The 27,622-nt window shown below is 40.0% G+C and overlaps 1 long non-coding RNA gene across 1 annotated transcript in view; it reads left to right on the top strand.

Moving 5' to 3' along the window:
* The window catches only part of LOC139679493 (uncharacterized), a 30,749-nt gene extending 5,371 nt beyond the window's left edge, over window positions 1-25,378 (top strand). Inside the window, exons 2-3 of the long non-coding RNA XR_011699201.1 lie at window positions 24,052-24,104; window positions 25,219-25,378. This is a non-coding gene — a long non-coding RNA (uncharacterized lncRNA). The remainder of the gene's footprint in view (window positions 1-24,051; window positions 24,105-25,218) is intronic.
* The last annotated feature ends 2,244 nt before the right edge of the window (window positions 25,379-27,622 follow it).

Below are 27,622 nucleotides of genomic sequence, written 5' to 3'. Positions count from 1 at the left end.
GGAAGAAAGGCCTGAAATATTTGAAAGCAGTGATATCTTAAACAACCTTTCACGGCTAAAGTGCAACAAAGCCCTGAATTCTGAAATATCTCTATAAATCAAAATAGCACCCTTTTCCCTCTCTTGCAAAAAAATTCTCTCTCTGGGAGTAGGGATATTAATTTGTGTAAATGACATGTTAATTCTGACTTGTACTTGGGTTATTCATTCCTTCCACCTCTTCAGTGCATCTCATCCCCCTTTGGCCTTTGGTATATGTACTAAATTTCAGGAGTCTGCTCCAAACTGGAAATAGTCACAGCAATATTGGTCTGCTAAACCATTTATGTTTAGTTTCCACAGAAAGAGATATTTGCATGAAATAATAAAACTTTTTCCCTCCTTTCACGGAGAATATGATCATATGAGAATCCAGATGACACAGAAGTGTTCCCTTTTCTGCAGGTCTGGAGAACTCTGATTAATTTAAACATACCCATAAACACCTAAGAGCTGGTCACATTAAACTGGAGATGGAATTAAGGATTCTTCTTTCAAACATTCCTTGGAATCTGCTCATTCACAGATGATACTGTAAAACAGGGTTGCCTTGACCTAGCGAAAATTTTGTACCCCATTCTCTGAAAACTTATCTATTTCAGCAGACTCATAGCATTTCATGAAAGAAGGATGAGTGACTGTTCACTAAAAACAGAAGTACAGAAAGATTACCCTTTAGTATTAATTTATTTATACTGGAATTTAGACCATGATGACTTACAACAATTTTGTCTATTTTTAGTTAGAACTCCATAGAAGTCTTCCATGGTTGCCATTATTGAAATGATGTCACTGATGTATGTTGTAGCATTTGAAGTCAGTTTTGGAAGAAACTACAATTATCATAGTGACTGAGAATTATTTCTTGAGGGGAAGCATCATCAGGGGATGAATTTTGTTTCTTTCAAAGAAAGAGAAAGTGACATTCATATTATCTGGTTATTTATCCTGCTGTGGTTCAGCTGGATGGCCTTAGCAAGGAATGATGCTAACACAGGGAGGTCACTCTCTGCTCTTCCTCCACTGCTGCCAAGGAGGAGAAACAGGTCACACTGAAGGTGCTGGCGCCTGCTGTGCTTGGGCTGCAGCTTTCTGTAGGGTATTTTAGCCAAGTGGATCTTTCCACTGGTTGACTGGTTCTTGTACATCTTTTCAGATCAAATCTGAATTTGGCTTCCAAGAGTAAAAGGTGGTACTGGAATTTGGATGTCAGAATACCCATCTAAAGGTTGCTGCTGCCCAGCAACTGACACAAAATGCTGCAGCTCTCCTGCAGTGCCATCCTGCCCTTCCCCTTCCAGAGGGATGATGCTGGGGCTCTCTCCCTGCTTCATCTCACCACCACTCCCTTATAGACTTACAGGAACTTTGTTTTTGAAGCTTTTCTAGGTTTAGCTGAAATTTGCCAGTGACTTCAGGCGTTATCAGGGGAGCCTGACATTGCAATCACATATGCTTGGTTTTCTAAAAAAATCCAGGATAAATACCTTGCATTTGTTACTGCTGAGGTCATGCCATAGCTCCTCTATCCATCAGTTGTAACTGGTTGGCAGATATTTTATGGGTCAGCCATTCCAGGAAGGCAAAATGGCACATGGGCACTCTCAGGCAGAATATTTAAGCTACCACAGCAAATACATTGTCTGTTTTCTGGGAATTTTTCTTCCCATGGGGGTCTTCATAAGGGCTCTGCTGTATATCTAGAAAGAAGACTTTGTCCTTGGTTTTATATCTCAGAGCTTGCATTAACAAGAAAGAAGGACAGGAGGTATGTGATTCAGTCCCAGTCTTTTGGCCAAAGAAGGACAGTTCTGTGGTAAGAGCTTGGGAAGGGTGTGACCATAACCAAATCTTCCAGTGTCCCCTTTTATTATTTCTGAAAATCATTAGATATTGAAAGGATACACGAATCTAATGATTCTTAATGTCACATGTTAGATGTCATATTTAAGAATTAGGCAGAATGTAAGTGGCTATGTAGATATATAGCATGAGGGTTTAAATGTTTTATTCCTATTTGTGAAACAGTAGTGGTACATGTAGGCAGTTAAATGCCACCCTGATGCCTGATCCCCTCAGATCTCAGAAGCTAAGCAGGGTCAGTCCTGGTTAGTACTTGGATGGGAGACCTCCTGGGGATACTGGGGACTGTAGGTTCTAGTCCTGGGGTCTTCACTGTCACCGTCCAGGCTCGCTCGACTGTAGCAGATGAACTTTTGGAACAAAAGGTGGGGCCAATTCTGGGCACGCTGTGCCTCACCTAAAAAATCCACTGCGCAGGCTGGAAGGGCAAACCCACATGGGGAGAGCCCTTTCCAGATCTTCGTTCGCGAAGCCTGGCCATGATAATGAATGGTATGTGTGTTCTACAGGCAAGGATAAAACTCAGATGCTGAACCTTTTGATTTAATGTTAGACTAGGTCACAAGATTGCAAAATAATGCAGGAACATAAGAGTATTTGAGAAATATATGTGCAGAAACAGAGTATTTGAGAAACATATGTGCTGGTACACAATTCATAATAATGGACTAAACTTATACCAAGCAGGACAGTTTTATTTGAAGTTCTGTCATTTACTCAGCAGGGTGTTTTCAAAGATTTATGTTTATTGTCATGGGCAATATGTCTGTTTAGAGTGCATTAAGCAGTATTTTTCACAACAATTTGGTACTGATATTTCAGACAGAATTTTAGTCAAGTTGTGTCTAGAGGAGGGACATAGAAAGATAACGGCAAAACAAAGATGACTTTAGCAACCTGACAAACACTGTGGTTTGTCAGCCACAGACAAACATGAATAGGCTAGTCTAGGACAATTTTGTATACACAGTGTTTTACTTTAGGAAGGAGAACTCTATAAATATACTGCAAGTACCATGAAATCATGAAGTTGTCTATACCATTGAATGGCTATCTCTAAATAGCTGGCAAATCATAAATGTGATTAAACAATGAGTGGATAAGTAGCAAGGTTTAAATGTAGCACCATAGGACAGCATGAAGTCATTCAATGTTGTTCCTTTCTTTGCTAGTCTCCTTTGGCACTGATCTTTATCCTAAAATCTGCTAGATCTCTTTCACCATGGCTGTAAACATTCATGGCTGTGAAAAAACATCTTGATATTTTCAGGTTTTGTCTAGTCAATTTGTGTATTTTGTTCTTGGAGAAAAGGGTCAGACAGTGCTCATTACCCTCTGTTCCTGACTCTGAATCACCTCACCTGTTTTCACACATGTGAGGTGTTCACACCTTATACTCAAAGAGGAGAGAAACCTCCAGAAGCCATTGCTTTAGACTTGTGTGAGACACTGTTATAGCCTGAGATTAATGGCTTTCTGGATTTCTTTTCACCATATATAAAGGAGTCTTGGATGACTTGTTCATACTAAAATATTTAGTTTTTAGATGCCTAATCTAGGGTGGAGGACTTGCCTCGTGACAGCATACAATAGCCCAAACATGATCTCCCAGGACTTTAGCAATAGCATTGACACTTTCCTAACTATATTAGAGATGCCTCTTGGTATATTTTAGATCTGCGCAGCCTTTGTCATAGTTGCATGATGTTGCACATCTGTTGGCAACAGATCCTGTGGATAGTTAGGACATTCAGGGTGTGCTCCTCACATTTAGAATGGATGTGCTCCTAGTTTATTGCATAAGTCTGTTTTATAAATCCTTAGGTACAGAACATGCCTTTTGATACCATTAAATATTATCCCATTTCAATTGCTTCACTCCTTAAGGTCATCTAGTTCTTCCTGTTTATTCAGATTCTCCTCCCTAATAAAAATGCTTTCCAAATTTCTGTTATCAGAAAATTTCTTTAGCAAGCCAACATTTTTGTAGCAAGGTACTTCCCCACTTACTGGTTGTGTTTAGTTGCTTCCTGGTGCACCTTGCAACCTTGGTATTAATCCCCTCTTATTCCAGACTAATTTTACAAAAAAAGATTGTATCTCCCACATAAATCTATTTTTTTTTTATTTAATCTCTGAGAGCAAGTGTTCTTTTGAATCTGGTATGATACTTTAGGTAACCTTTTATCCCATCTTCTGTTTACCATGTCTTTAATTATTCCCTTCATACATTTTGTTTTCAAGTTGTTCATCATTTTGAATTCAAACCATCAGGTTCCAAGTGTCTGGATCATTCCTTTCCCTTCACATTAAGTACTAAGCTTTCTACTTTCTTGGACTTCTTGGTATGATGAATTTGCCAGAATCCCATGCTATTTGTGCATTCTTATGTTCCAGTTTTCTCAAGAAGATGAAAATATTAGCAGAAGATAGATTTTTCGTGTTCTCCACCCTGCCCACTCCTAAGTCAAGAACAAGGGCTGTTGCCAGTGCTCAGAGCCATGACCTTTGTAGAGGTCACCACTTTTATGACCATGTGCCTCTCCCCATTTCATCATGGAGCAGATCTGCACTGTCAACTGCACTGAAACAAAGACAAGATACTAACATAGATCTGGGAAATTTATGGACTACTTAGAGATTTAGAGTCTGTCCTGTCAATGCATAGTGAACTACTTCATTCTCTGCTCTTTACTATAGAAATAAATTGTTCTGGCCATTCCCTTTCATTCTCTTTGCAAGGTCAAACTCAACTTGCACTTACACAATCTCCTTGTTATTCTGAGAGCTTTTATGTTTCTGTACCTCCTTTTCATACTTGCTCCCAGTATCCTAATGTGCTTATTCAATGTTTAAATTTTTATGTTTTTTTTCTGGCATATGATTTCTGGAGAGTCCTCCCTTTTTCTCCTTCATTTATAAATAATCAAAACATCTGTGATGACCATATACACATTATTCCCTTTGGTGTAGTTAGTATCCCAAACTTAGTTCTTCAAAACCCTCATGATGACTCACAGTCTCCATCAGATGACACAGCACCCCCTCATAGATCCTGGCTGGCATTTAGTATTCCTGCCTTTTGTAATCTCTGTCACTGGGGTTCCATTTGTCCTTCAGTCCCACCAAAATGTGAAACCTGGTAGATGGTATACTCAAGGGCTCATTAGTCCTTTACACATAAACCCAGCATTCCTTCAGCTTCCTTATTGAAAACATGACTAAACAGCCACATCTGCTCTTCAGTGTGGGCTGATTCCCTCTCCACAGTCATAGGGGAGGTGCCTGTGAGCAGGCACCTCTTCCACGCAATGCCCTCATCTTGTCTCAGGCCCTTTCTCCATATGTTACTTCTCTGTCTGTGGCTTGGATCTATCTTGAGTCAATCTGCCAGCCCTCTGCCTGTGCTGTTGCCTATTCATGTGCCAGCTTTTCCTAAGGGCACCCTTTAGAAACAACCTTAAAGTACCTGGCACATTTAATAGAGCTTTATAGTCTCTTGAGTTGTGGGGTTTGTCGTTCTTCCCTACTACTCCGTCACACTTGAGCTGTTAACCTGCTTTCAAACTCCCATTGTACCTCATGGTTGCTGCTTTGCAAGCTAATTTCTGTTAAAAGCTTTTTTTTAGGTCTAAAACATGATCAGCTGTGGCTGATGGAATCAATCTTTGGTGAAGAAATCTCTTCACTGTTCACATGAAAAAGTCTGGTCCTTCAGATGGCAGAAATATTTGTTCTTCAGTCTGCATCCTCTCGACTCCTACTTCATGACACACTTCTGCCCTTTTCTCTCTTTACAGTAATAATAGAGCTGTCTTATGGCACACCCTGGTCCCTGTGTGTCCAACCATTAGCCCAGTGCTGCCAAGTCCATCGCTAAACCCTGTCCCTAAGTGCCACATCTATGTATCTTGCAAACACCTCCAGGGATGGTGACTCCATCTTTTCCCTGGGCATCCTGTTCCAATGCTTGACAAACCTTTCAATGAAGAAATTTTTCTTAATATCCAGTCTAAGCTTCCCTCTGGCCTGGCAGTCAGAGGACAGGACTGGCTTTTGTGTGACATGAGTTCTGGTCCCTGCTCTACCCTATTTTCCCCATCTGCAAGGAAGTATAAGGTTACCAAATTCTTTGTAAGGCACATTGAGACAAAAATGCATTTTAATTTAATGAAGTTATGCCTCCATAAGTCTTTGTGATTTTACTTAGGAACTAAGCTCTGAAGGCCCAGGTCTGGTGTAGTGTGTAAGCTGCATTACTGTGTCAGAGAACTGATGGTCTTGCTTCACAGTGGAGGATGTTTACCCTACCCAAAAGGCAAGAGTTCAGTTCCTAACAGCCACCTTGCTCTTCACTGTCTGCTCCTGACTCTTACCCTGAGCTGGCTCTGCCTCCTATCAGAGCCCTTCATGTCAATTCATTAAGCCAACTTTCCAAGTTGGACTAAGGCAGACAGGGCTGAGAAGGGGGAGAGAGGTGGGGAGATAAACCACCTCCTTTTCGACATTTTGCTTGTTGTTGTCTCCACATTTAGTGCATCATGTTGGAAACTGACCCTGTTGAATCAGATTCAGTTCCAGTGAATTATATTTTTTAATAATGTTTCTGTCTCATTACTAGTGGTTTTAAGCAGCTATAACATAGTGTCTTTCATAATATACCAATTTCAAGCTGTATTGATATATGTATTATAAAGTCCAAAATGCAATTTCTCTAAACAGTAACACAGAGTTCCTCAAAGGAGTAGTTCCTGTCCATTGTAAAAGAATCTGGAAAATTTACTTTTATTACTTCAGATTTTCTGATTTACAGATGTTAGTATTTAGTGTTACAAATCCAGATGGTTTCCAATAGATATTGGTGTAATCAGAATGGTTATGAGATCAATGTAAAAAGAGGGAATTATGTAAAGGAATATAATTAGTTTGTACTTTATATGTGTGCTGTGTTTCAATTAACACACATTAAAGTCAAATACTTTAGAAAGAGTTGGAAGAAATGTTCCTTTGTGAAAAATCAATATCTGTGTTTTATCTGTGGTATCCTAGCCATTCCTCTGGGCTGTCAAGGTCTCCCACCAGAAAAAAAAACCCAAGGGAGATAAACGTCAAATGGTAAATAGGTTTTATTAGACCTTGGGTATTTAACATGCTAGAAAAATATTTCAGTATAGTTAAATACAATAGAACTTTCCCAGGGCTTCTTCACATATGCACCAGTCATGATGCTGTGAACTGACTTCACCAAAGGATGGAAAAATGAAGAATCTCAGCTGTGAAAGGCATTCCTTATTTATACAGTTACATTCAACAACAGCAAAATGAACACAAAAGGATATAGGCTAAGTAAACTACTTTCTGCACAAAAGCCTTTTTTTTTTTTTTTACTCTCTACTTTTTCAATATAAAAGGTTTACTCCAAGGTGTAATTTCTTTAAAGTAATGAGTGTGTATTGAAATTTGTCCTTCATCTACTGACCAGTATCCCATTATATGGTTACCAGATCTAAATATAGCTCTTGCCTACGGTCAGGGAACATAGTAATTTCACAGGTTTTTATATATTTTCATTCTACTTTTCCAATTTGTTTCACCCTTTTCAGGCTTCTGACACCCACATTGTCAGACATGAAGCTTTGCACACGTTTTTTCTGTGAAAATAATAAGTGAGGTAAAATCCAGAAAAGTTACAGTTCACATTTGGTAAATGCACAGATGTCAAATCTTTTTCTGACAGTTATAAGTTCACCATTTTGGGGTCTGGTAGCTTAATTAATACATGTACTTTTATTATTTTATATATGGAATTATTTTTACTTTTATCCAGTACATGGTATACAATTAGGATTTTCATAAATCTGTAAAACCTATGAGGTAAGATTTATATGGCTGTATAGCCTCACAGTGTTGAGTGTTTGGAAATCTCAGCAGTAAAGTGAATCTTCTGAAAACTAGGCTGATAAGACTTCAAAAAGCTGGAAAGATTTTCAATCTGGTAAAAAAAATTCCAGAAATTTAGTATATCAAGGGTACAAGGTAACTTGTTTAAAGTGAGATCTGTCTGCCTCTGTTATCATTACTGTTTCCTGAGAGACAGTTTATGGAAGGTGGTTTTATGATACATTCCTGAAACACCTCCAGATTTCAAATATGCAATGAAAACCACCTTATGAAAACTGCATAACTTGCCCTTGATTTATAAATAGAACCACACCTACTTTGGCTGTACAAAATTTTCAAGTTCTAATGTAGTCAGTTAGTAATAAAAACAAAGCTTAACACAGAAAGATTTGCTAAAGAACCATATAATGGAGGGACAGGAAACCACCTTCTAGATTAAAGCCTGTTGCCTATTCCTAAAGTAATGGATGGAAGAACTTAGTGTATTAGTGAGAATGGTTGGAGAAAACCCAAGAAAAATCTCTCTTACCAAGACATGTTGTGAACGGTTCCTTTAAAAGCTTGTGCTTAGAAGGTAAAGATATTTGCAGTGTTCAATGACATCAATGGCTTATTAGCAACAAATGCAATAGTTTCCAGAAAGAATGACCTCTTTTGATTTGGGTAATCACAAATAATTTTTGCACATTGACCCATAGTTGTGGAACCCTGGCACTATCTTCCACAGCACAGGAGATTTTCAGTCAGTTTTTTGCAAATATCTTTTATAGAAGAGTCACAGAAAATACCACACGAGGCTTTGCAGGACAATCCACTTACCATGTAGTATCTGGCAACCTCCTCAAAATTTCAGTCTAACTTGGATTATAGAGAAAAGGAGACTGATTTCTCCAAGATGTACTTGTTGCAATTCCTGGACCTAGTATTTTTCCTGGTTCTGCTCACTTGAACTCCATCACTTTCAATTTTTAATCTCTTGGTATTTTTTATTTCACATGCATGATGAAAATGGTCTTTTTGTACATCTACTGTTAAGTATAAAAATACCTTGAACATCTTTTTATGAGTCCAAGTTCCCATGATGCTTAGAAAGTTAGAGCCAGTTATGCTGAGGCAGCCTCAAGAGGTACAGATTTGACATGCAGTTCTTTTTTCTGCTTTGCTTTTTAGACAATCCAACTCTATGATGCAAATGTATACTTAGAAAAGATGCTGTATTTCATTGCCTTATTTTCCACCAGTACTTCCATAGAAATCTCTCTTGAATCAGGTCAATGGGCACAGACCAGTGGTCTTGAAGGGAGCAATCAAAAGGACAATTTTCCACCTCTTACAGATTATCTGACTGTACCACATACTCTGCCAGTCAGCAGACCTTCATTTCTGACACTAACCTTCTCCTCCCTTGAAACAGTGGATGTGTTCCTCTGATCTTGTTCAACTCTGTTGAATGTATGGGCTTAATTTCCCCATAAAAATATAAATAAAAATAGAAATAAGTGAAACTAGATTTGACTTCACAGTCAGACCTCTATGTGTCCCCCTGGGGATGCCTGGATTGCACTCAGAATGCCTTAGAATTATTAGGCTAAAATCCCAAGGTCCTCTGTAAATATTTTACTCTTTTCTTTACCACTGCAGTGCTACTGAGGATAGACAGAAAGGAACCCAAAGATTTGTCCCTGGTCAAAATGTGATAAAACCAAAACAAGTCCACCCTGTCTTGGCAGATCAAATACTCCATGTGGGAACTGATGTCACCCAAGAGTAGCTGTCTGAAAACTGGATGTCTGAGCTAACTCATTGCTCTAGGATCTGCCTAGAGTTAATGGAAAAGGATAGCCACTGTCCAGTTCTAATTTAGGCTGTGGTTCCCTGTGAGGTAGTGAATGTTATAACATTTACTGTTGCTGAAAGAGTAAGGTCCTTCCTTCCTCCACCCTCTTCTATCACTCCTGGTCACTTTCTTGCTGTTTACTTTGTTCTGGCTCATCAGGCCTGTTTGTGAACTAACTTAAGCAGGCACTCTGGTGGAAAGAAGGGAAGGGAGAGGAGAAGAAAGAGGAGTTTGAACAGAAAGAAAGAGTGAAATGCTTTTTTGTTGTTGTTTTTGGTTTTGTTTTAATTTATTTTTGGTGGAAGAGAGATGGTACACTGAGGCAGCTGCCCATGACATTGTTGCCTGACACTTCTGCTGGGTTCAGAAATGGGATCATCTCTGGAAACAGAGAGAATTGGGTTGACCAGGACAGTCTCAGGTCTAACTTTGGAGTGTTCAGTTTTCATCAGAAAAATGATTAAAGGGGTTTCTTGGTATTTTTTATTACTGCAACTCACATATTTCTATTTCAAAAACTTCCCAGTTTCTGAAGAGAGAAGCTCTCTCTGCTCTCTCTGACATTCAGAGCTGTAAAATCAACCAGGGGAGTGAAAGCTAACTAGTACTGTTGTCTTGACCCTCCTCAGCTCCAGGACAAATGTTACTCAGGCAAAACTCTCCTTTCAGATTCCTGAGTTATGTCACCCCATTGTCTCCATTTATATTTCTATCTTCCTACTCTATGTGGGAGCTTGTGCTTGACTTTGTAATGCTGTTAATGATGTATAGCTATCTTACCAGTATGACCTCTGCAGTGATAAAAGGAATAAAACATAGGAAAAAAATTTCCCATTATCAGTAATGGAAGAAGAGATGTCTCTGAACTCATGCATGGGGAAGATAAACAGAGTGAGAAGGTGGTGATTTTACTGTCATTTCTTTGAGTAGGTTTGTACTTTAATGCATTTTCTCACATAGCATAAAATTTCAAATAGAAAATTCACAGGATTTTAGAGGATGAGTTTCTACCATGGCTAAGAAGCAAAGATATCAAAAAGGTATGGTGAGAGATCAAGGATGTTACTTTTTCTGTCTCATGAATTATGCATGTACACAGTAACAGGTTTTTCAATCTTGATTTACTCCATCTCAGATAGATAGTTTTTTTAGAAATAAACATTTTTAATTTTTGTATAATTGCTATTTCTTTTGTTACACTTAAAAATATGGAAGAACTATAGCACTTTTTAACAACGGAGCAGTTAGCAAATTATTTACACATACCTCTTCTGTTACCAGGGGAAAAACTGATGCTGGAAAAGAAGATGAAAAATAAAAATGGGGATAACAGAGATTTTTGAGTAAAACATTTCCACCTGACTGTTGTGATATGATAGTAATGAAGCAGGGGATAAAATCTTGTGCTGTTCGCTCTGTGTGTTATCTGCACGAGATGGAAAGCTGCAGCTTTTAATGGAAGAACAAATGTTGAACTGCAGAGCTCTTTTAAGAAGTTCATTATTTGACAGTTGATATTATCAAGGTGTTATCAGAAGAGTCCAGTATTGTTCACATGAATTGTACAGCAGGCAAGGAATTGTAAGCACAGAAATGATGTGGTAGGGAAGTGAGCTGGTGCCTCATGGCTGTGCTCCTCAAGTTTTCAGTGATACACCAGCACCTTATTCCATTTGTTTTCTAGATAAGTAGGTTGTTCTGAGTCAGCAGTGTGCTCAGGTGGCCAAGAAGGCCAATGGCATCTTGGCTTGTATCAAGAATAGTGTGGCCAGCAGGACCAGGTAAGTTACTGCACCTCTGTACTTGGCATTGGTGAGCCTGCATTTATGCATATGTAACTTAAAATCCCAGATAGGTCCCTATTTAGTATGATTTAAGGATTAAGGAGTGCATGCATCTTGACAGCTGATACAACTAAGCCCACATTCACCGATGGTGCTTCATGGCACTGCAGTCTTTGTTATGCTCAAAGAAAAAATATGATCTTATATGTTAGAGAGTCTCTTGACTCTGTTGAAGTTGAGGTCAGCAGTGACAAGGTTGAGTGCCTGTGGGCCAGAATCAGCGGCAAGGCCAACGAGGCTGACACCCTTGTGGGTGTCTGTTACAGACCGCCCAACCAGGATGATGAAGGGGATGAATTATTCTACAAACAGCTGGCAGATGTCCCAAAATCTCCAGCCCTTGTTCTTGTGGGTGACTTTAACCTGCCAGATATCTGCTGGGAGCTTCATACTGCAGAGAAGAGGCAGTCAAGGAGGTTCCTGGAGTGTATAGAGGACAATTTCCTTCATCAACTGGTAAATGAGCCTACCAGGGGGAAGGCCCTACTAGACCTACTGTTTACAAACAGAGAGGGGCTGGTAGATGATGTAGTGGTTGGAGGCCGCCTGGGGCATAGTGACCATGAAATAATAGAATTTTCAGTCCTCAGGGATGTAAGGAGAGCCACCATTAAAACCTCTACCCTGGACTTGCAGAGAGCAGATTTTGGCCTATTCAAAGAACTGATTCAGAGCATACCCTGGGAAACAACCCTTAAAGGCAAGGGGGTCCAGGAGGGATGGACATGTTTTAAGAGGGAGATTTTGAATGCACAGCAACAGGCTGTCCCAGTGTGCCGAAAGGCCAGCCGGAGGGGAAGACGGTCAGCTTGGTTAAATAGGGAGATTCTGCAAGAAATCAGGGATAAAAAGAAAGTTTACAGACTATGGAATAAAGGGCTGGCTACTTACGAAGAATTTACAGATAGAGCTAGGTCATGCAGGAAAAAAATTAGGGAAAGAAAAGTGGAATTTGAAGTAAATTTGGCTATTTCAGTTAGGGATAACAAAAAGTCCTTTTATAAATACATTAATAACAGAAGGAGGGGCAAGGAAAACCTCCATTCTCTGTAGGACTTGGGGGGAAATATAGTTAAGGAAGATGAGGAGAAGGCTGAGGTACTTAACACCTACTTTGCCTCAGTTTTCACCAGTAAGACAGGTGGCCCTCAAGACAACTGGCCTCTGGAGCTGGTGGACAGGGAGAGGGAGCTGAATACCCCTCCTGTATTTCAGGAGGAAATAGTGACCGACTTACTGAGCCAGCTGGATCCTAACAAGTCTATGGGACCAGATGGGATTCATCCCAGGGTGATGAAGGAGCTGGCAGAAGAGCTTGCCAAACCGTTCTCCATCATCTTCCAACAGTCCTGGCTCTCTGGGGAGGTCCCAGATGATTGGAGGTTGGCGAATGTCACCCCAATCCACAAAAAGGGCTGCAAGCAGGACCCTGGCAACTACAGGCCTGTCAGCCTGACCTCTGTGCCTGGCAGGATTATGGAGCAGTTCATCCTGAGTGCAATCACACAGCACCTTCAGGGTGGACAAGGGATTAGACCCAGCCAGCATGGGTTTAGGAGGGGCAGGTCCTGTCTGACCAACCTGATCTCTTTTTATGACCAGGTGACCCACCTGGTGGATGAGGGGAAGGCTGTGGATGTGGTCTATCTGGACTTCAGCAAGGCCTTTGATACTGTCTCCCATAATATACTCCTGAAAAAGCTGGTAGCCCATGGCCTGGACAAGTGTACCCTCTCCTGGATTAAGAGCTGGCTGGAGGGTCGGGCCCAGAGAGTGCTGGTGAATGGAGCTGCATCCAGCTGGCGGCCAGTCACCAGTGGTGTTCCCCAGGGGCCTGTGTTGGGTCCAGTCCTGTTTAACATCTTTATTGATGATTTAGATGAGGGGATTGAGTCCATCATCAGCAAATTTGCTGATGACATCAAGTTGGGAGGGAGTGTCGACCTGCTGGAGGGCAGGAGGGCTCTGCAGAGGGATCTGGATAGACTTGAGAGATGGGCTGATTCCAATGGGATGAAGTTCAATAAGGCCAAGTGCCGGGTCCTGCACTTTGGCCACAACAAACCCCTGCAGCGCTACAGGCTGGGCACAGAGTGGCTGGAGAGCAGCCAGGCAGAAAGGGACCTTGGAGTACTAATTGACAGGAAGCTCAACATGAGTCAACAGTGTGCCCAGGTGGCCAAGAAGGCCAATGGGATCCTGTCCTTTATCAAAAATAGTGTGACCAGCAGGACCAGGGAAGTGATCCTTCCCCTGTACCCTGCATTGGTGAGGCCACACCTTGAGTACTGTGTTCAGTTTTGGGTCCCTCAGTTCAGAAAGGATATTGAGGTGCTGGAGCGGGTCCAGAGAAGAGCAACAAGGCTGGTGAAGGGACTGGAGCACAAGTCCTATGGGGAGAGGCTGAGGGAGCTGGGATTGTTTAGCCTGGAGAAGAGGAGGCTCAGAGGTGACCTCATCACTGTCTATAGCTACCTGAAGGGAAGTTATAGCCAGGTGAGGGCTGGTCTCTTCTCCCAGGCACTCAGCAATAGGACAAGGGGGCACGGGCTTAAGCTCTGCCAGGGGAAATTTAAGTTGGATATCAGAAAAAAATTCTTTCCAGAGAGAGTAATCAGGCATTGGAATGGGCTGCCCAGAGAGGTGGTGGATTCACCATCCCTAGAGATTTTTAAACACAGATTGGACGTGCCGCTGGGTGCCATGATCTAGTAAATGGACTGGAGTTGGACCAAGGGTTGGACTTGATGATCTTGGAGGTCTTTTCCAACCCAATCGATTCTATGATTCTATGATTCCTGGCAGAGTCCAATACTCTCTGACCAGCTTCTCTTAGATATTCCACACATGAAGGGACTAATGTTTAATATCAAATTAGTTATAAGTATATTACACAGGATTTCTGATTTAGTAGAAAGGTATAAAATATACCGAAAACATAATACTAATGTAAATCACAGTTTTAATTACAGCACTTGCAATACACATACCAGTCGCAATACCATCACCGGTCTCCATAATTTAACTGTATTAGCTCTGTCAGGGGAGGCTCAGGTTGGGCATAAGGAAACCATAGAGATGGTGGACAATCCCTGGAACAGAGTTTAAGAAATGTCTGGACAGCACTCTCAATCATATGATTTAGTTTTAGGTAGTCCTGTGAGGAGCAGGGAGCTGGGCTCAATGATCTCTATGGATCGCTTTCAATATGAGATATTCTTTGATTATGTGATTCTATGACACTCTGTTATGACTCTGGACATCCCCATATTCTAGGAAGGAATGAGTGTGTTGAAATCACTTCAACTCCTTGTTCTCTTCAAAATTCTTTTGTTAGGTGTTTATTTTTTATACTCTGTATTGGGCTCACTTCCCCCATACTGATCTGGATAACTCAGGGAGACATTTACACCACTAGTTGATTCATTCAACTGTTGATAGCTATTTATCAAAGATCCCCTTCAGCCCCCTTTTTGTTCAGATAAAGTCAACTGCTTGTCATTATTCTCTGAGCTCCATGGGCACACTGTCCTTGCCCATCACCTCTGAACCTTATGGCACTATATGGCATTATTGGTCAGTCACATCTCCTAGCTCTCAAACATATTTTCAGTAAAAAAACCCCCATAAATAAAGTAAAAAAAGAAATATTATGTACCAGATCAACTTCCTCCTGAATTCCTCAAGCTGTAACTGTGCTCAGAGCAACCCTTTAGGCCTGAGGATACCTGTCACTGAAGGGCAGGTGCAAATGGGGTTCTTCTCTCTTCTCCTCCACACCTTGAGAGCTGCTTTCTTGCCCTCTCGAGGACAGCTAGGTGGCACAGGCCGGACTGGTATGAGAGACCTTGCTAACAGTTTAAGAGATGGGACAATTGAATTATAGTGCCCAAGGGCACACCTCTGGTCTGCTTCAATTTCTGGTGTAGAGGTCCTTACAGGCTTACAAAGGTATTTAGATGTCCTGTGAGTCAGTGAGAAATACGTTACTGAATATCTTCAGACATATCTGAGCTTGGGGTTCTTCTCATTTCCAGCTGCACCCTGATCCTACACTGAGGCAAGCCCTGCATGGAGCTTCTTTCCATTATCCTTATATATTGGTTTTTTTCACAGACAGGTACGTAAACAAGTGCTTCAGAGACAAACTGCTCCATGCTCCAGAAGACCCAGGAGACCAGGAGATGGCCTGGCACAAGGCACAGCCACAATGTCAGCTAAATAGGGTTACAGACTGCATAGAAATGTTTTGGCCTTTAGAAAGGTTTGAGGAAACAAAGAAAATAGGAATGAAAATATATGAACAATTTAATATCTGTGGGATGTTCTCTCCCCCACCCCCCCTCATTTTTAGAAAGTAAAAAATGCTCTTCTAACTTCCACTGGTCATCTCATTGTAGATATAGATCTATCAAAATAAAAAAAAAGGCACCATACAATAGATCTCTGAGGGCAACATCATGTGGACCATGTCTATTCCATTACAGACAGAATAATTTTTTTTCAATACTGTCCATTTTATATTATTAATGCAATAAGAATGTTAAATAGTAAGTGAAGGGTTTCTGTTTGACTGCATGCTGGATCACCTCTTTCCAGATTAAATAAAATGATGACAGTTGGGCTAACTGAAGCTACTTTGCCATGTAATATTTTCTAGCATGATTCTTTCTTGTCAGAAGTGAAAGTGCAACATCACAGCAACATTTCCTTTTCTTATTACTATCACATAAAGACAAAGATGCTAGAAAAAATGTTAATGGAGCCATTTTAACGCCATCTCTGCCTGTTCGCACTCAATTTTAATGTGTATAGGCAAAAGAACATCTCATACTTTTAGGTTTATGAATCAAAAAATTAGAGATATTGCACATGAGGACATGCCCAGTATTATTTTATGGTCTAGAAGGGGGTCTCTGTGCCCATATATATTAAAGTGTGCACCTGCTTTCAATAAGATGACATCAGGATATGCAACTGGACTGTATGCCAAATTTGCCTTGTAAAACAAGTGTAAAAAGAGCAGACTTTTGCTCTTAAAAAAAATAGAAAATAAGTAAGTATTATTAAAGGAAAAGCATGGCTGAGCAATTTTAGTTGAGGTCTGGGAGAAGAGAGCGTCTGAGTGAGGCCAATGGAACAATAGAATTGAAATCCCAGAATCATAATGGACTTTTTAAACTTCACTTTTTCAGAAATCATAGAATCTTCCAGTGAAGGAGTGACTGACCATGCTTGCTTAGACCATGTTTGTAAGAAGGACTGCATCTGTCTAGCGCCTGCTTTTCAGGGCTGCCTTTTGGGCTCCTCTACCTTGTTTGTTTGTAGGGACCAGAGATGCAGGGGGTCCAACGTCTGAGGGTGGCAAATAAGATTGATGTTAGAAGAGGGACCACAACTTTCATTGTCTTTTTCACTCTGTATCTATTACTGTTATAATTTGCCTTACGGAAACTGAGAGAATAACTTGGTCTCACATGATCATTTAGGAGAGATTTAAGATAAATGAACTAACAACACTGAAGTAAAACACTGGAGGCTGTTCAGCAGACTTTGATGCACACAGGCCATTTTACTTCTTGTTTGGATCCTGTCAGCCACTCTGGGAGCAGAGTTGCATGTAGCAAATAAGCAACCAGCAAAGGCCATAATCCTCCCACAAAGAGCAACATGGACTGTGTGCAGGAGCCGAACAGAGCACAAAGTGGCCCTGCTAAGAATTATCCATGGGAGGTGGAAGAAAATATCACCAAGTAGTTGTTAGCTGTGGGGGTTTCATGTTCATTTGTGTTTTTCATCTTGCAGTATTTGTTTGGAGGCCTGATGCTTCTGTAGGCTGAAGGCGCTGTGAGTGAAAGGGGAGAAAAAGGGATGAGGGAAATAGGGGGCTTTCAGGGACTCAGAGACTGTGTGGGGTTCATGGGGCCAAATGTTGATGTCTACATCTGAGGCCTGATTCTCTATCTGGATGAGAGAGGAAAAAATCTGGACAGATTAAGATGCCATGTAGGAGAGGAATAGCTTTCTGGCAGTGCCAGTGGTGCTCTCAGCACTGTGGTAGGCAGGATTGGCTGAGAAGGAGAGACCAGCATGATGAATTCAGCCACGCCTGGCCTCTTATCTTTCTTACAGAGTATGTGACAGTTTCACAAATTTCAGAACTGCTGTGGGATGTGCAGCTAAAGAAACTATATGGGGATCCTTGGGTCCTCCTTGGATTCTTACCAAACTAGTGGGCAAGACCAGAATCCTAGTGCCTCAGAGCTGAGCTTGGTTACATAAAACAGTCTTAGGTAAAAGAGAACAGTGCTATGTATTGAAATCTACTGTGTGTGATCTCTTCATCTGCTCTCGGGATTAGAAGGTTGTTATTAGAGTTGATTGCACATAAAATAATCCAGTGTCCATTATGCTAAACAGTTATGTGAACACAACAAACTTCTGAAATTTGAGGACTGTAGTCCCCAGAGACTCATTACTGTTAATTCCAAGACTAGATGCTGCTTGTAATTATAAATTGAGAGAATATTTACCATGGCTCTGATCTACTGAATTTATGGAGCCACCTTCTGCCTGCTGATCCCTCCCCTTTGGTGTAAGTGGGAGGAAAGCATATGCTGAGAGTGGGATAATTAAAGCATGAGCTTAGAAGATCTGTGCTCCACACTGCATGACCCTCCACTTGCACAAGCTCCAGTAGCATAAGGCTGGTTGTAGAAAGCAGAAGAATCCTTCAGTATTGTTAAACTCAGTTTGTCAGCAGAGGCAGACAGTCTGTGTCCCAGGGCCTTTGAGATTTACTGAAGAATGTTATTTGCTGGACTCAGTAGTGTCTCCTTGGATTATACCAGAAGTCTTTCTTCAGCCTCTTGTGATTTTTTTTCAGACATCTGATCCAATTTTTGTCTCCTGTTTGGTCCATGGAAGATTTAAAAACTGCTTTAGAAAGCTTCTATGTGTCTTCTGACATGTATCTGACCAGTATGTACAGAAAAGGATCTGTGCCTTTCAGAGCTCAGGACCCTCAAAATGAGTTCCTGTCACAAGACCATCTGCAGCACATCTGATACAGTTTGTACTCTCTTGGAAACCTGTGAAATTATTATAAAAAGAGAAGGAAATTGATTATAAACTTTTCATTAAAGTAAATATCCTATTAATACTTGGATGTTTTAAACCTGTGTGGCAGCTCAGTTTGGATATTTGCTCGATTTTATGTTTAGAGACCCTGGTTTTACCTGGAGCAGTTTTTGAACGATGGTTGCCTTGAAGCCCTGTGGTAACAGAAGACTGAGCTCCCACAGGAGGAGGAGAACTGGGGGTCTGCAGGGCTGGGGTCAGGCTGACTCTCCTCAACTCAGCCAGGGATCAGCAGGGTCTATCAGTGCAAGTGGTGGGCTGGAGAGTGCTGTGGCTCAAAATCTGGAAAGCTGCCCTCTGGGTCCACGTAGTAAGTCATGGTGTACAGTTTGTCTGTAAAAACATTTCATACTTTGATCCTGACTTCAGCTCTGATTCCCACTGCAGCTGTCGGTAAGTAAACTGTATGGGTCAAGGGAGGGAAGGATTCAAAAGCACTGTCTTTGCTCCCCTTGAGGTCAGTGGTCAACATTTGAGGCTCTCTGAGCCTTGTGGTCTCTGCCTCAGTTCCTCTGTCTGTAAAAAAAAGAGTTGATTTTATTAACTGGGATAACTCCTGTGAGAAGTGCTGTGTGCATGACCAGCACTATTAGACCAAGTTTCCCATCTCTGTTGAGCCCCTTATGTGCGTTTACTTTGGATTTCACTGCACTCAGACTTACATGAGTGTTCTTTTATACTTACATATGACAGGAACTGAAGTAGTATGTACTTACTTGGGTGGATGCGGTGGAAGCTCTGTCAAGAACAAGCGCACAACATCATACAGTGGGAATTACACAAACAGCTTCCAATGGAAAAGTAAAATTGCAGTCAAACTCTGTCATTGGGTCCTCTAGTATCCTAATGCAGTGGGAAAGTAGCAGGGCAGTGTTATGGGTAAGTAAGAGACAAAATAGTTTGTATGTTAGGACTAAAGGTTGCAAAGGAATAAAAAGTTTGCAGGCTTTGAAAAGTACCTGAATTTTTTTCCCTTCTGTATTGTTTCATGTACTTTCAAATGGTCCTTTCCATTGTAAAGCATGTTTCAGAGAATAGTGGCTAGACTCCAGGTTCTAAAACTGATGATATCAGCTCTTCAAAGCTGCCAGATCAGAAACATAAAGATATACATAAAAGGTTCATTTCAATGAGAGCTTATTCATTATTTTCAAAGCAAAGGAACTTTTTCCTCCTCCTACAAAAAATTCTCTTTCGTTAAAATGTTTATACTGTGGTGTGCACATGAGGCGCTGTCCTTTGAACACACTTCTTGTGGCCTACAGCATAGAAGAACTAAATTGGCATTTAACCAGTAGATTAAACGTGGGCAGGACCCCTTTATAATGTGTAGATAAGCAGGTGGATGCAAGATAGGAATTAATATCTGTCTGCTATAAGAATAACAAGCCCAGTAACATTTCCCTAGAAGAGTTCACTGAAGACTTAAGAAAAACAACAACTTATCCCTCCTTTATTTCTGCCTTCCCCAAATGAATGTTGTACTTCATGCAGAAGGAACACAATATTTCATATCTTAAAATCTGAAATAATCTTGCAAATAGGATTAAACATCATCTCTCTTTCCCAATGTATATTTTGTACAAATGGAAAATAAGAATGTATGTATTTGCTACATGTGTAGAATTGTAATCAGGAAATGTTAATGCCACTATCACCAACAATAATGAATTAAATGTAGTGCCTGGAGATTTCTCTCATCCTGCTGGCACCTGTGTGAACAAAGAGAAGAAAATGCAACTTCACCTCAGAGAACTTGTTGCATGCTGGGCAGGAATGGAGCTGCTGAACAAACACAGGCAAGGAAGTAAGAGGGAAATGGGATAGTGAGTACTGACCATGGAGCCATCAAACACTCTCATGGCATATCAGGCAACTGTCTGCTTTCCCTTTGGAAGGCTGGGGACCAGATGGTGGCTCACAAGCCCTGTAGAAGGTGCTTTGGATTATCTAGTTTGTTTTTCAGACTTCTTTTGGAATGGGTTGAAAAAGTCAGAAAAGGTGCTACTCTTCCATGAACAAGGAAGACCATAAGGTTGTCTACATGGTACATGGACACACCAGAGAAAAAATTACCAGGAAATGGGCCAATTGAACAATCAGATGAGATCAGACTCTCACTCATAGATTAAGGAGAAGATATAAATATAAATAAATTGTTATGGTCAAACGTTGATACAAAATCCCAGACAGTGAGATTGCAATAGATGTCAGAAAGTCAGTTAGTCCATTTCCTTGGTCAAACTCAGCACCAATTCACTTAATTTTTTCTTGCAGATACTTCTCCCACAAATTAATTCCAGTGAGAGGGTAGTACAAGTTTTCAAAGTAATCCACAACATAAGAATTTTTTTTCAAAATTTCCTCTGTGGAAATTTACAATTGCTCATGTCCACCCTCAGATAAAATAGCACAAATTCTTCCACTTCTGTGGATAGAACTCCATTCACAATCTAACCAAAAGCTCATGTTTTCCTTGAAAGAGTGATGCCCCAAACTAGACATAAACTCCTCTTGATGCCTTTCCAGGGCCAAGAAGGGTGGGAGAATGACTTCAGATGCCTTGGAGTGACCCCTCCAGCCACTATATCCAGAATGAGGTTGGGGTTTCAGTAGAAGTTCCATGTGTTGACTTATGGTCTGCTTTTGCTTTTCCGTAACTGTGTTTTCCTTTCATTCTCTATTTGCTCTTCTGTAATTCGTTATTTCTACCTACCTATGAAGCTTTGTAATTGTCCTTATTTAATCATATGCTGATCTTTTGCAATCTGTACTGAGTTTTTTGAAAAATAATTCTGGACTTGAGTTCCATCCTTAACTGAGCTTCCAGCTCTTGGCAACTGTTGTCACCTGCAGTTAGTTCAGATACACACTATATATAAGAATGTATCAATGTGTCTCTCTGCTGTGTGTATGTATATGTATATAGCAATATAAATTTACTCCATCACACATGTAATTCAGGAAGACACTTGATAATACTGGACCACATTCAATACCTCTTTTTTTTGACAGTGAATCACTGAAAATTGCTCAGTGCCTGGTTCTGCATTTGCATGTGAACTATAGCACTTACAATACTTTTGAGCTTGCTAGTGGGAATGTTATGTTAAACAGTGTCAAAAGCTTTACTAACATCAAGCTATATGGCATTTACTACTTATCCTCTTTCCCCATAGTCTTTCTCTCATCCACAAAACAGGTTTCCAGTTGTTGCAGGAAAGTTTACAAATCTGCTACCACTTTCTCTCTCTCTCTTTTTTTTTTTTCATCCTTTGGTGTATTTTTGGGAAATTATTTGTTCCATTACTGTAAGGGGACCCAAAAGCTGAACTGGTGTATTATTTCCAAGCTGCTCTTATACATCTGTTTGAAAAATAAGTACCACACTTTCCCTTTTCCAGTCACATGGAATGTCACCAGTCCTCTATATCTTTCCAAAGGTAATTGATAATCCTTCAGAATTTGTATGAGCCAGTTTTCTAGACACATCTTGTTGAATTTCATGGGCCGATGTTTTTGTTTGTTTGTGTGTCTTTTTGTTTTACTTTTGTTGTTGTAGCTGTGTTGGTTGCCATTTTAGTGAAAACAAAAAGCAAAAAGGCATGAAACACACATCCTTTTTGGCATCATCTGTGGAATGCTTTCCTTCTCTGATGAACTCCCTCTCCCAAGGTATTCTTCTTACATTCAGGTTCCTATAACAATTCCCTGTTGCTTTTTCTTTTTTCATTTTCCTTGTTTTCACATTCAAAACTATCAAAACCATATTACTGCAAACCATACATTTATCCATATTGTTACAAGCTGTGATATGTCCATGGATTCTAGATTACGTTGCTACTTCTCTCATCTATTGCCAGTACTTGATGTATACCTGTTGCAGATGGTTCCAAGAGCAAATTGTCAATAGTGGAACTCTTTCATATCTGAGCTGGTTGCTAATTGCTTTGGGTTACAGTGCAACTTGGTGTATGTCAGGCCTTTGGGAACCATAAGTTCTTTTGCTGTATTTAGATAATCATTGCTTCATCCTTCTACGTAATGTCTGTCTTTACTGAAACCACATCCTCGGTCGTTGCTCTTATTGCAGCTAAACATGGATTTGGTGCCACTAGCACTTTCTTGCTTAGGCATAATTTTTAACATCTTTGTTCAGAATTTTTTTCTTCCTGCTATGGGATAATCACTGAGCCCATATTTTCTCTTCATGGATTTGCTTTCCTCTACTCCCTTCAGGGTTATCTGTCAGATTGATGGTGGACAGTGTGTTCTCTCTCCCTTGCTTCCCTATGTGCTGCTGCCTTCTGATGAGGTGTCCCATCATGCTGCAGTGATCTGCAATGGCAGCTCCTCTCATTGGGACGGACCTTCCATTTTGGATCTCCTGGACCTTTTGGCCTTGGCCATTGTGAAGACTTGTCTGGGTGTCTTGAGTTATTGACTGATAATCTAGTTTTAGTGGCATCATTAGCAATGAAAAAGTTTTCTCTTCATGTTTGGAGTCTGCTACTTCATCACGTCAGGCCTCAGTGCATTATGCAAACCTCTAGGAAACTCAAATTCTGTATGTCAGAGAGTCGACAGATGAGTTTTGCAATAATGTTAGGGTCATCTGGTATGAGAATCCTTAGCTCTAGAATGAGATTAATGAGACAAATGCAATATTGCAGAAAACTATCTAAGATTTAATACAGTAAGAGAGATCTGGATTACATTTCTTAGCATTTATACCCTTTGAATATGTGAAATTCTGTGGCCCCTTCTTAAATAAAAGCAGTCTCACATTTTACATGGGAAGTGTTTGACATGGCTTTAGTTTTCTTCTTTATGCATGGGAGACTTTGTGCTAATAGTCATAGAGTGCAAACCCTTGATGCTGATGTGTCAAATCCTGGGCAATGAGCTGAGGCAGCAAAATGTAATGCAGAGGTGCAAGAGAAAGGGGGAGGTGGGAAGTGAAGAGTGGGAGAGGAAGAGTTTGTCCTAGAAAACCTTGGTTGTTTTTTTTTGTAAGACTTACATACAGTATCCATTTACACCAGCAGTATGGAAATAGTGAGTAAGCAAGGCAAAGGAGTTCTACAGGGGCAGAGAAAATGCAACATTTATAGGGAAAAGAAAGCATAAAATTTTCCAATTTGCCTTTAAAGAAAGAATTTTTCTATAAACTATGAAAGGTACAGCTTCACCAGATATTTTATAACAATTGATTGTATATTAAAAGGTAAGCTACTGTCTTAGTCTCAGAAAGAAGAAATCAAGTGACTTCTGATTGTTTCTGATGTGCAACAGCATCAACATATGTTTTCAATGAATAGGAAATAATGGGCTCTGCATTTTTACTGAAATTGTTACTTTGTTGCAACTTTCAAAGACATTTGTTGCCCTATTCATGAAATATTTGTATTTCTCCTTATGTCAAAGGCACAGTATTCAGCTTTTGTCCTGCTTTCCCCATTCAACAGGATTTACACAGGGTAAGTGAAAGGTGAATTTGTCCTCTTGTGGCTTTCCTGCTATTTTTTTTCACTTGACCCAAAAGCTAAAAAGTAGCATTGAATTAAGCAAATCCTGTGAAAAGTTCTGTATAAAGAAAGCACTGCAGACCACCTACAGTGTGACACTTAGTGAGATGAAAGGATATTAACTTAGGAGCGCCTTGTGCTTTCAACAGAAATTCTTGTTTCTTGTATTACAAACAAAGATAACTAACATAATTTAATTACACTCTAATAGTAGTTGAAATGTATATGTCTTTTGGCATAATGCAATTTTTGTTTAGAAAATAAAGTATCTGCACATAGCCTACAATTTTGCAGGAATTCCCTCCTGTGGGAAAAGTGTTACCAAGGGGCCGTTGTCTTATGCATATTTGCACATATTATTTATGTTAACAAACCTGGGATTTTTTTCTCTTTTGGATTGAAATGAGGTTCAAGGGGTAATTTTATTCCTTTCTTCTTTATTTTAAGACTTTCAGTATCACAATGTCATGGCTACTCAGTTGCTATAGTATGTTTGTGGCTTCTAGCTTTCAAATGACAAGGAATTACCAGAAAAAGAACCATTTAAATTATATTTGCTCTTAAATTATATAAAAAAATACATTAAAGCTTCAAAAAATCCACAAAATATCCTAGCTAAAGGCAAGAGTGAGGTTAATGGTATGCCTTTAATCTTTGTAGTTTCAAACATTTACTTGTACCACAGCATTAGGTCTACATGGGTATATTTACATGAAACTGGAATGTATGAAAACCAGTAAAAGAATGTCACATAAATGCAATGAAATATCTCCTACTAGCTCCTGACTAAAGTTTTCATGCTAAACCTATTGGGCTGCACTGGGGTAACTGAACCAGTTTGTTGACTATTCCATTGTGCTTCCTACTTTTATATAGCAATTTTTTTTTTAATTTTCCAAAGAGAAACTTAGGAAAAGCACTTTTGGCAAGGTAAATATTTATATTTTAATACCTAGGGGATTTTACAAGCTGGAATAAATTATAAATTAACAAAACAATTTTCTCCATGAAATACTCACTTTTATAGAAATATTTGAAAAATAATCATTGTTCTGCTTTCTTTAAGAGGTTTGAAGCATGTTAAAGCTGGATTTATCAGTGATGATCCTAATGCCAACACTGGTCTCATAGTGACATTGCACTGGTTTGTTTAATCACTTGTTACAAACTTTGGACTTTGAAATTGATTTTCTCAGCCAAAGATCCCATTGTGGAAAAATCCTGTAGACTCCAGTAAGTAGTAATCACCTCTACATCCTTGTAAAAATAATTCTAGAATGTTGTCATCTTTGCAAAATATTAAATGCTTAAAGCATATCTTACCAGGAATGTTTCCCTATTGCTGTGGGTACTGGATTTCAGGTCTTTTAAAGTCTTTTAAGTTTTATAAATATGTTTAGGGCTAGAAAGGAATGTTCTTTTTGGTGTTTTGCTTCACAGCTACTTATCATAAGATTAATTGTACCTGCCTCTGATATATTTGCTACTGCTTCTTTCCAGGCTGTGTCTGCTGGGTCAGATACATGGGCAGAACAGACCATTCACTCAACCCAGGACTAAATGGGGGTTCCTGTGTTCCCAGTAGAAGCTCATTAAAATTCTGTACAATTCCATCACATGAAATTAATACACCATGAGGTTTCCCTGAGTTAGTGTTCAGAATTTGCTCTCAGGTTTGCCAGGTTTTTATATTCAGGTATGAATACTTTTTCCATATTACTCTTTTCAGGTTTGCCAAAGGGTAGTGTCTCTTGCTGTCTCAGCTTTCAGGAGTTACATGCATTGTATCTGAAAGAGGAAGGGAGAGCAACTGCAGGACTCTGTAAAAAACTGGTGTAGCAGCAACAATTTTTTTTTTGTTGTTGTTGCATAAATTGCATTTTGCAGAGCAATTCGTTCAATATGGAATATTTTGTTTGGAGTCTTTGAAAATTAGCCTCCACTTAGTGTTCAGTACAGGGCAGAAAACCACTTAGATTGTAACCTTTTGGTGTCTTATCTCACATAAACACCCATTTCTTGTGGTTCTTACAAAAAAATTTGAAAACCAGACATTGTGCTATGAATTGGTGGGAATCCAGAGTCTGGAAAGTGGCTGAGAATGGAACTCACATTATCTCTTGTAAACGTTAGAAACTGCAAGTAAAACTTATTTCTACCTATGAATCATTTACGAACTGATTCTCTTTTCCAATTAGTTATTAATGGCTTGTGTTAATAGACTGTTTAGACATTATTTGTTACCTGTCACTAATATATCCAACATTGGACAGCTGAGTATTGATTATCCATATCAGCTGATTCTCTTCTATAGCCAGGCAAGACAATGGGAACATTTCATGCTGCAGCATAATGAGTAGCACTATCTCAAAACATATCCTTATAGCTGAACAGCTCATGCATCTTACACAGCATGGCATTCATGGAAGCCATGAAAACAAACAGAAGGATCTTGACTAATTGTGGAGAACTAATAGTATGGATGTACAGAAAGAAGTAAGCATGTGATGATTTTCATAATGATTTTGGCTAACTTTTGCAATATTTGAGCAAGTCTTTCTGAGGCAATTAAAAAATATCATGATATTGGTCTCATTAATGGAACTACTGAGAAAATCCACTTATGCTAATATGAAGTACTGATGAATGCCCTTTTACATGGATTTTAGAGAGTTCTGTATTTTTAAAAAGAAGCTATTTGGGCTCTTCTCTCATTAGCCAGAACAGAATAACATCTATAATGCCGGGATTTGTCTCTCTAATGTACAATGCTTATAGGCAGCTCCAGGGCTAAAACATGAGCTCTTGTCCTGCAGCTGACAAACCATTGCTAGGGGCTAAAAGAGCTTGTGTTCTTGGTGTCCAGCCCACCAAGGTGGCCCTCAAGCACCTTTTGGGGTGTGACTGAGGTGCCTGATCCAAAAGGGTCCCACCTGGTGCCCCTGCAGCTGCCTTCTTGCACCAAGACTCTCCAGGTTGTTGTGAAGGAGCTGAATAGCAAAGATGAGGAATTGAAGGGGAAAAGTGCTACCAAAGTGTCTTTGCTAAGGAGATTGAGGTGGGGAAATCATGAGACCTGTGATGGGTTTTGTTCTTCCTTACTGGGAAGCAGCACACCAGGGTCTTAGATACCCACTGGTCCCATTTGCGCTGTAGCTGTATATACTGTCCCTGGGTTGTGCCTCTGCACAATGACCACTGAGTGGTAACTGTGAGATGTACCTGCAAGATGTATCTGTCTTCTGAGAGGTCTGTAAGAAAATACTCCCAAAACTCCTTCCCCAAATGACTCAGGACTGATAATAAACGGTGTTCTGTGCTGGGAGCCACCAATGAGTTGAAGAAGGAATAGGTGTAGTCCCCCACTAACCTGAGCAGAAAGTGCATGTCATGTTAACACATCCTTCTTTACTGCAGAAGTCCAAATGGGTAAGAGCTTATACCTCTGTAGGAATTCAGCTGTATTCTCA

This window comes from Pithys albifrons, chromosome 1 (genome assembly GCF_047495875.1).
Source record: "Pithys albifrons albifrons isolate INPA30051 chromosome 1, PitAlb_v1, whole genome shotgun sequence".
NCBI lineage: Eukaryota > Metazoa > Chordata > Aves > Passeriformes > Thamnophilidae > Pithys > Pithys albifrons.
This window is presented reverse-complemented; position numbering and strand designations above follow the sequence as displayed.